This window comes from Capsicum annuum, chromosome 6, assembly GCF_002878395.1.
Source record: "Capsicum annuum cultivar UCD-10X-F1 chromosome 6, UCD10Xv1.1, whole genome shotgun sequence".
NCBI classification, from domain to species: domain Eukaryota; kingdom Viridiplantae; phylum Streptophyta; class Magnoliopsida; order Solanales; family Solanaceae; genus Capsicum; species Capsicum annuum.
The window spans coordinates 141,160,992-141,171,610 of NC_061116.1; positions in this window are offsets into that span (position 1 = coordinate 141,160,992).

Here is a 10,619-nt window from a genome sequence, read left to right on the forward strand (position 1 = left end):
CAAAGTGCATCATATCGAGCAAAATATCCTAAGTTCATGCAGAAATTCGCGATTTTAAGCATCAAAAGTGTTGTGTTGCCACGCCACACAACACTCTCAACTTAGACTTTTGCATGTCCTCAAGCAAATAAAACCAAATAACTATTTTCTAGCACAGAGACGATGCTTAAATAGGAAGATCTTTAAGCGGCCCATGGCAATGATTTTGAACTCAATTTAAATCTTGTTGTTCACCTCCTAATTTTAGTTTTTTCAACTCACATTGCGTATAAGAATTTAGCACACATAGAAACACAAAGGAATCCCATGATGGCATTACATTAGCAATAGACACTTGGGCATAGACACAAATTACGTTCATCAAACAATTTAGCAACCTAGCAACATAACCCGTGCGTGCTCGTAGTCAAAGAAATCCCATTCACTCTTTTGGGATATAACAAATGACTCTCTCTCATATAAAGAAGTATTACCGGTGCACACAGAATACCATGGTCTTGCCCTTATGATCTTTTTCTAAGTTGTCTGATAGTCATGGTAAGATCACTATAGGTCTTCATTCGGCTTGGGGTTGGTATGATATATATGGATATTTATTTAATGACTACACCGCCTGGACACCACACATTTCTCGGGGTCTACTTATTTTTCTACTTCTTATTTTATTTCTGCCCTTATGTCTCTTTTTTTCTTTTAAGCATATTCTAATTTAGGCTAGGTGTGGTTTTCTAGCTTTTAATTTTCCTTCCTTTTTCTTTTGTTTTTCATTTAAGCTTTTCTTTCTTTTCTTTTCACCACTCTTGCTCAAGTTTCAACTATTTTTGTTTAACCCACTTTTCTCATATTCATTTTCTCTCATGCACCCCTATGATAGCCACCCTCAACTTAAGTAATTTGCTTGAGTTGAGGTGCACAGTGTCCAAAAGAGGACCAGGACCAAAACAGGTTCATTGTAAGTTAAACGGGAAGGTAATAGGTGTAACAAGAAGAATTGGTCTATCAAGGCTCAAACATTTGGATCAAATAGATTCATTCATTTGGTTAGGGCATTTTAGGCTCAAGTGGACTCACACAAAAAGGGCCTATGATCACTTACTACCCAACTACCCTAGACCTAGGCAAAAGCAATCGGAAAAGTTCTAGATTCCAACATACCAGGAACTCAGTAAACCTCACACGCACTTGTACAGGGCTACACTACTAAGTACTAGTTATCCAACTATGCAACTATTTTATCCCTAAATGTTCTATCCCTAATTCTAACGCCATTACCAGATTCACGGCAGTCTTATCCTAGTATACAAATCACGCAATAAAACAAAATTTTTTGGGGGAGGCTCAAGTTTTTTGACTTCATTTCAGCACAATTTAACACAAATTTTTACAATAACATTTCGAATCAGTAGTGCTTCAAAAATCACAAATTAAAAATCAAAACAAAATCTTTCATTACAAATAAAATTTTTCAAAATCCTCAAAAATCATAATCAAAATTAATCCACTACCATATGCACACTGATTTTCTCCCTATCTCAGCTGCCTGCATCAAACCTGCAAGTCAAAACAGAGTTTCAGTCTTAGATACTTATACGTTTTAGCTGCTCCTAGATTTTTTAAAATAACCCCCACCTCCAACTAAAAATCGTTGCATTGTTCGCAGAGCTACAAAAATAAATAGAGTAAGGATAAAGGTCATAACTAGGTTCTCAAGGCGCCGGTTCATCCATATCAGCGCGAGGGCTCTTAGATTGGGTCCCACTCTTCTCAGCTACCGTCCGATCAATCGAGACTGAATCAACAACAATCGGGGTCATCACATATACCCCCTCAACATCAATAACTAGTACTCTCTATCTACCATCTCTAAGGCCATCTCGCAGACCCGTGTCTGCCTGTCCTACTCATCATGGATACTTTCAGCTCTGACCCTCTTCTTGGCATCTTTATCTTATTTTCTCTTTCTCTTCTTCTCTTGTCTTTGCTCTCTGGTCTCCTCAACTGATATATTTGCTGGTATTGCCTAAATATTAGGCACATGGACAGTAGGGAGCAATGTCTCCATTATAGGCTCAGCAACCACCAGTCTCTCATAAAGCTCTGCGACTATTTTCTTAATTTCTGCAACCTCATATCTAATATTAGTAACATTGGGCATCTACCCACCACTCAGCTGTCGAGTGATCCTCAACTCAAAAGCATCCAGGAAACCTTGGACCCTTCTGTCCTTGCTCTCAAACTATTCATCGATCCACGTCTTCATGCCTCTTCTATGTGCCCGACCTTAGCCTTCAGCATGGCTAGTCGTGTCATGACCTCAGTCCAAAGTGCCTATAAAATAAGTATAACACCAGATGGAATACCTCAAGGTCTAGGTGGAACCAACAGGACTAGTGGTGGGGCACTAGAAGTGCCCATTGCATCAGTATGGGAGCCCTTTGTCTATGATCCTACCTCGATAGCCTCCACTGCTGCTGCAGCATCAGTATGACCATCCAGAGGAACTAACCCTGCCAAAATATCTGCTGCCTGTGGAGCCAAAGGGTTGGTTGCATCTCTAATCAGGCCGAAGTCAAATGTCTTTGTGACCTCAAGCATCTCATCAATACTAGAAAGTTCCAACACTTTCGTAGCCAGACATAACTGTGTAATCACATAGGGGTAGGCTAATAATGCCTTTTCACCCCTAACAACACAATCCCGCATCTTTTGAGATAAGAATTCTGCCATAGAAAACTCATAGCCAGCCATAAAACCAACTATCATAGCTGCCCAGTGTTGAGCTAGTGTCCACCAACCCTTACCCGTAAAGTTAAGGGTACCCTTCTTTATCTTCTGTGAGACCACCCCGGGGCCTTCTATAACCTAAATAGCATTTTGCCCATTCGTGGTAATACACTCTGCAATCCACTAAAAAATTACCACCTTCTCCTCAAAACCCAACGTCCACCGGGTTATCTTTTTCTTCTCATTTATATTATAGTCCATCTCACTAGTGTTGACCAGGGCTTGATAATTTGGTCCATACAAGAATCTACTAGTAGTTTGAGAGAAAATATCAACCCGAATGCCTCGAATCACAAGTGATGTGATAAGCTCACCACCCTTCCACAGTTGGCCAATGGATATTGCCTCTGAAGTTCACCTTTATATGCTGCATAAAATTCCCTAACAAGGACTTCACTGTATCTTATGGGCGCTCATGTCATCCACTTAAATTCGTACTACCAAAATTTCTCTTCAAAACCCAATAACTCAGATATCCCGATAGTAGTCAATCTTTGCTTGGGATATAGTACTCTTTTGATCTTGTCACTTGGAAGACGAAACAACCCACTGTTGAATATATCCTATATACAGGGGTATCTCCATCATTTAACAATGGGCACCGGAGCAGTTGTCAGTGCAAGTTGGGGGTCCTGTCTATCTATGGGGGTAGCATCTACCTCTTTAGAACCTTGGGCCTCTTCAGAACTAGCCTCTTTCGAACTGGATTCGGCATCATCATCGTCATCCTCATCAGCAGGTTGTGGTGTGTGGAGAGGAGACACAGTAGGATTCTTCCTCATCGGCCCTTTTGGAGGTGATTCTGATTCTTGGGGAACCACTTTTTTCTCTTTGCTTTCTTAGCTGCCTTCCCTTATGTTGCAGATTTTATTGTGGTGGTTTCATCATATAATTCTCCACTACTATCAGTAGAAACATCAAACTCGAAATTACTGGATTCCACACTTATAACCGGTGCTTCCTTTGTTACCTTCTTGGATTGTTTGGATGCGAAAGCGTTCTTTGGAGGCATGGTTCCTACAAATATACCATTATGAGTAAATAAGTATAGAAAGGAAAGTAAAACTTTAAAACTAAAGTTCAGAGTGCTTATCCTAGTAAGGGTACGGGTGGTGGGTACTGGTCGTACCTACTGGGTACAACTCGTATGAATGAGTTATATCCTATATTGTGCCTGAAATTTGTTCACTGGTTAGCTTACGACTCTTTCAAACCAGTCGTATCGGCAAGGTATGAATTATTACCAACAGTCGTAAGAAAATTAGAAATATTTATTCTAACTTAAATCCTCTCAGGTGGGTACGATTAAGAGTGTATGAGTCGTATGGTCTTGGCACAACTCGTATGGTCAAGTCGTATCCATTCCAGAACCTTAAATGTGTTAGACTTCCATGTTGTCAGTAGGTACGATTCCCATTACAACTCCCATACTCGTGGGTACGAGTCGTAAGAGATCTTGTATCCACTGCAACATAGAAGTCCAACTTTAAAGTTTGACTCAAAAGCAATTTTCCAAAACACCCATGACTATTTTCATCAATATCAATTATTTTAGTCCACAAAAACATGCCAAATACCCTGAACCTTCAAATTTTTACTCACATTTCCCATTTCAACCAAAACCTAAAAACTAAGGTTTCATAAATTCAACATCAATAAGCATTCAACCAAACCAAGTTCTCGTTACCTAGTATTCATTATTTCAAATAAAAAATAAGTAGATTGAGTTCAAGAACTTACTTAGAATCTTGAAAGATTAAGCCGAAGAATAAGTTCTTGATTTTACTTGATGTTTTTCTCAAATTCAAACTCAAATCATAATGATTTCAAATTTTAAACTCGTTGGTAGTTTAATCAAGTTGTTTACCAGTGATTTCGTGAGTTGGAGCTTGAATTTTGGTTAAAAATGGAGTTGGGTTTTGTTTGGATGTTTTGGGTACCCGTCGGGTTCCCTAATTTGTTTTAAATTGAAAAACTGGGCTGGGTCAACTCACAACCTGACCTGATAAGCATGGGTACGAGTAGTGGGTAAGATTCGTACACAGGCTTACGGGTTGTGTCTATGAATCATATAGGCCTGGAATCTTATGTGGGTTTCTGGCATAGGTACGACTCAAAGTGATGAGTCATACCTTGAGGGTATGACTCATTCTAAGAATCATATCTATTCCAGAATCTTTTGCCTGGTTCTGATTTTGTTCCCAGGTTAATACTGCTTCTACTTACGAGTCATACCATATTGATACGACTTGTAAAGATTTTGTATGACAAAAACTTTTCAACTTCTCTGGATATTTTCTACATTCCTTATTCTTGCACACTAAACAAACAAATTATCCTATAGATGATTAAGTACAAAAACATGGGTTGCCTTCCAAGCAGCGCTTGATTTAACATCGTGACATGACGAGGCTAAGTTGGATACTTAAATTTCTCCAACTAGCCTCATAGGTTGCCTCCCATGCAACACTTGATTTAACATCGTGGCACATCACAATTGTCTTGATTACTCAGTCTTCATCAAGGTCAATATCAACTACTTCATTCACGCCTTCTATATTTCCCAGTAGTGCTTCACTCTTTGCCTGTTTACCTTGAACGAGGTCTCACCATCCCTCTTCAATTCTAAAGCACCATAGGGATAAACTTTTATAATCATGAATAGACCATGCCACCTAGACCTTAGCTTACCTGTAAAGAAATGAAGCTTGGAATTATAGAGCAACACCTTTTCACCCTTCTCTTCTCAATCTTTCGGTCATGATGCAACTTCATCTTTTCTTTGTAAAGTGCTGAACTTTCATATGCCCGGAGTCAGAATTTATCCTACTTATTGATCTTATTTTACCTTGATTTGGCTACATCTGGCCACTCTAGATTCAGCTTCTTTAATGCCCATAGTGCCTTATACTCAAGCTTAATTGGTAAGTGGCAAGCTTTGCCATACATCAACTGATAATGTGAAGCACCTATGGGGGTTTTATAAGCTATGCGATAAGCCCATAATGTATCATCTAACTTTCTGGCCCAATCAATCCCATTGGCGTTCATAGTCTTCACCAATATGAACTTGATTTCTCTATTGGACACTTCAACTTGTCCACTAGTATGCGGATGATAGGGTGCTGCCACCCTATGTTCTACTCTATGTTTTTCAAGCAGACTCTTGAATAGATGATTGTAGAAATTTGACCCTCTGTCACTAATAATAGCCCATGGCATGCTAAATTGAGAAAAGATGTTCGTTCGCAAGAATGTAGTGACACTACATGCTTCATTGTTAGGAAGCGTGATTACTTTCTCCCACTTCGAAACATAGTATACAGCCACAAGTATATATTTCATGCTAAACGAACTCATGAAAGGTTCCATGAAATTTATGTCCCAAACATCAAATACTTCTAATTCTAAAATAGGAGTCATAGGTAGTTCATCTCTTCTATAAATAGTACCTTGTCGCTAATATTGATCATAAGAAGAAGCATAATCATGAGCATCTTTGTATATGGTTTGCCAATAATAGCCACATTACAGGATTTTTAAGCTGTGCGAGCCCCTCCATGATGGCCCTAACTGGCGTTGAATGGCAAGCCCCAAGTATGCTCATCATCTCCACTTTAGGTATACACCTACGAATGATTCCATTTGCATAAATTCTGAATAAGTAAGGTTTATCCCAAAAAAATTTCCTTACCTCATGCCTGAACTTCTTTCTTTGCTGATATGAAAGTTTTTCCAGGACTAGATCATTGGCTAAGTAATTTGAATAGTCTACAAACAATGGAATTAGATCTTGGGAAGCTGTCAATATCTGTTCATCTGGAAAACTGTCGTCAATATCCAACCCATTAGCAACCTTTTGCATAGCTTCCTCCTCCAATCTAGATAAGTGATCTGGAACCTTATTTTCTGTCCCTTTTCTGTCTTTCACCTCAAAATCAAATTCTAACAACAACAACACCCACCGAATAAGCCTAGGCTTTGCATCCTTTTTAGATATTAGGTACCACAATGCTACATGATTAGTGTGCACAATCACCTTTATCCCAATCAAGTAAGATCTAAACTTTTCAAAGGCAAAAACTACTGTCAATAACTCTTGCTCCATCACAGTATAGTTCTTTCGAGCAGGATTTAGTGCCTTACTAGCATAGTAGATGGGATGAAGGATCTTTTCTTTTTGTTGACCTAGTACATCCCCGAAGGCCACTTCACTAGTGTCACACATAATCTCAAAAGGTGAAGACCAATCAGGAGACAAAATAATTGGAGTAGTCACCAACTTCTCTTTTAGGCTTTCAAAGGCCTTTTTACATGTATCATCAAAATTAAATTTTACCTCCTTCTCAAGAAGCTTGCAAAGAGGACTAGAAATCTTTGAGAAATCTTTGATAAATCGCCTATAAAAACCTGCATACCCTAGAAAACTTTGAATTCCCTTCCCAGAAATTGGATAATACAATTTCTCAATCACCTTAATCTTCGGTCGATCAACCTCTATGCCCCTCTTTGAAATCTTGTGCCCAAGCACAATTCCTTCTTTGACCATAAAATGACATTTTTTCCAATTAAGTATCAGGTTGCATACTTCACACCTTTGCTGAGCTTTTGCCAAGTGAATCTGACAGTCATTAAAAGAGTCACCAATAACCAAAAAATCATCTATAAAAACTTTAATAGTGTCTTTGACCATATCAGAGAAAATAGATATCATACATCTCTGAAATATGGTTGGGGCATTGCATAGACTGAATAACATCTGTTTGAATGCAAAGATTCCATAAGGACATGCAAAACTCATCCATTCTTGGTCCTCAGGTGCAATAGTGATCTGATTGTAGCCTGAGTACCCATCAAGAAAACAGTACCATCCTCTGCCTACTAACCTGTCTAACATCTGATCCATGAAAGGCATGGGAAAATGGTCCTTCTGAGTCCATGCATTCAATTTTTGATAATACATGCTCACTCTTCATTCAGTGACTGGCCTCATAGGAACTAGCTCATGCTTTTTATTAGGCACGACAATTATTCCGCCTTTCTTTGGAACGCATTATGCCGGATTGACCCACTTGCTATAAGCAATGGGAAATAATACGCCAACATCCAACCACTTGATTTCTTTCTTAACCACCTCCTGCATAGGAGGATTAAGTTGACGTTGATGTTTAATAGGTGGAACACAATCCGAATCAAGTTATATTTTGTGAGTACACAAATTAGGTGGAATACCCACAAATCTGTAATGGACCATCCAATGGCCATCATGAAATTCTGCAATACCAACAATAATGCTTCTACTTTTTACTATCTCAGATTGGCTACAATAATAACTGGCAAAGTGTTGTTGGCCCCCCAAAAATGCATGTCGCAAGTGAGGTGGAAAGGCCTTCAACTCTAACACAGGTGGTTCCTCAATGGATGGGCAAGCAGGTAGAGTCGTTCTATTTTTCAAGTCTAAATCAAGATTCTTTGGTGCAAAATTATAAGAACCATTACCATACAATGCACTTACCAACTCCTCATACTCTCTAATACCATCAGAGTCAAATTTCATGATCACAGCTGCAAGTGCTTCAACACTTAGTCTTTCTTCAATAGGAAAAACCGCATCAGAATCATCATCCCAAAGGGTCACTACATCAATGTCATGGAATGAATCTGCCTCTCCATTATACGCATTAATAACAAATATCACTCTTAATTCATCGGGCTACCTCATAGATTTGCATACATTGAATATCACTTGTTCATCATTCAATCTCAGTATTAGATGTCCTAGCTCCAGATCAATCAATGTCCTTACAGTAGCCAAAATGGTCGTCCAAGAATAATTGGAACTTGAAAGTCCACTTCAAAATTTAAGACCACAAAATTAGCAAGAAAAATAAAAGAATCCACCTTCACTAATACATCATATAAAATACCAACTGGTTTTTTAACATTTCTATCTTCCATTACTAGTCTCATCGTGGTGGGTTTTGGAGTATCCAATCCTAATTGCTTGAATACAACAAATGGCATGAGGTTGATACTAGCACCCAAGTCACACAAATCAAGAATAAAGTTGAAATATCCAATAGTGCAAGGTATAGTGAAAGCACAAAGATCCTTCTTTTTCTCCACCAATGTCTAGTGGCTACAACAACGATGAACATTATCAATCGGCTCATAACTGACTACTCTCTTCTTGATAATCAAATCCTTCATAAATTTAGTGCATCCAGGCATTTGCTCCAATGCCTCTATTAGCGGTATATTGACTGATAGTTATTTTAGCATAGATAAAAACTTTTAGTACTTACCACCTTTTTGTTTCTTTTTTAGCCTTTATGGATAAGGAGGAAGAGGTTTTGGAATGGGCTTCAACACAGGATCTGTGGCTTTCTCTTATTATTTATTCTGTTTGTCACTCTCCCTATATCAATAGACTCATGTTCATTCTTCTACTCATCAACAGTGGGTACAGGTGGATCTGTAGTGACTTTACCACTACGATTTTTAATGGTATGGCATTAACTATCATTTATGAGGTTTACCACTGTATTGCTTAGAAGAGTGCCAGGCTGTCTTTAATTTATTGAAGCTGATATCTAACCAAATTATTGCTCCAACTGCTTAATTGATGTGGCATGTGACTCAACTTTCTGGTTTAATCCTGATAGATCTACTTTGATATCCTTCATGCAGTTCTCTTGACTTTCTTTCCCTTTGACTAGTTTAGACAAAAATGCCTCAATTCTGAACCCTATATCTCGACTACCTGGTTGAATATACTTATTATTCTTTTCCTTATAGTCATCTTTACGCCACCAATTATCATCTCTGTCTCTACTCCTATCTCTGTATCTATCATTATAATAGTTTCGACCTTAATTCCCTTACCCTTGGGCTAAAAAATCCGTCAATCTATGATCAAGATACTTTGTCTCTTCTTCAGATTCAATCTCAAATAGTTTAGAAGTAGATCCTTATACTGCTACTACATTCACTTTCTCAGCACTTATTATTGCAAATTGCTTTGTAAGCAGCCCAATATCTGTATGAAGTTGTGCGACCTCTTGTGCTACCATATCATTAGCTGCTCTGTAAGTGTTTGTTGCCCCAATAATATATGTACCACCACCATGTTCTGAATCTCTAGAATGCCATCCTCTATTGGTCACAATAATATCATCCAGGATTTCTTACGTAATATTCTAACGAAGGCGCATTAATGCTTCTCCTAAAATAGTATCTGATATGGCTTTCGAACTATCATTCAGTGATCTATAGAAGATTTCTAACAAGTTAGACCCTCTGATTATGTGATTTGGTACCATGCTCAACTTTTTCTTGAATCAAAACCACGCCTCATACATAGACTCTACAAGTAACTATCTGAAATTATAAATTTCATCCTTCAACTGTAGCATCCATGTAGGAGGGAAAAAGCTGCTCAAAAAATATTTCTTCAACTCGTGCCAAGTAGTGGTAGATCCTCTTAGAAGTTTCCCTAACCATAGTAATACTTCACCTGTCAAAGAAAATGGGAACAACCTCAATCTCAATGTTTCCTGATCAATCCCTGGAATAGTATAAAATGTGCAGATCCAAAGAAAATATGCAAGATGCATGTTTGCATCATCCTTAGCTGCACCCGAAAATACACCCTTCAGATTCAAAAATTGGATCATAGCACTAGTAATATTAAACTTCACATTAGGGGCTAAAGTAGGGGGAACAATGGTTCCCGACTTAGTAGGCTTAACATAACCCAGATCTTCATCCTCTTCCTCATATGGGTCTAATTGTTGATATGCCAAAATCTGTCTAGCCTCTCTGAACTCAATGAT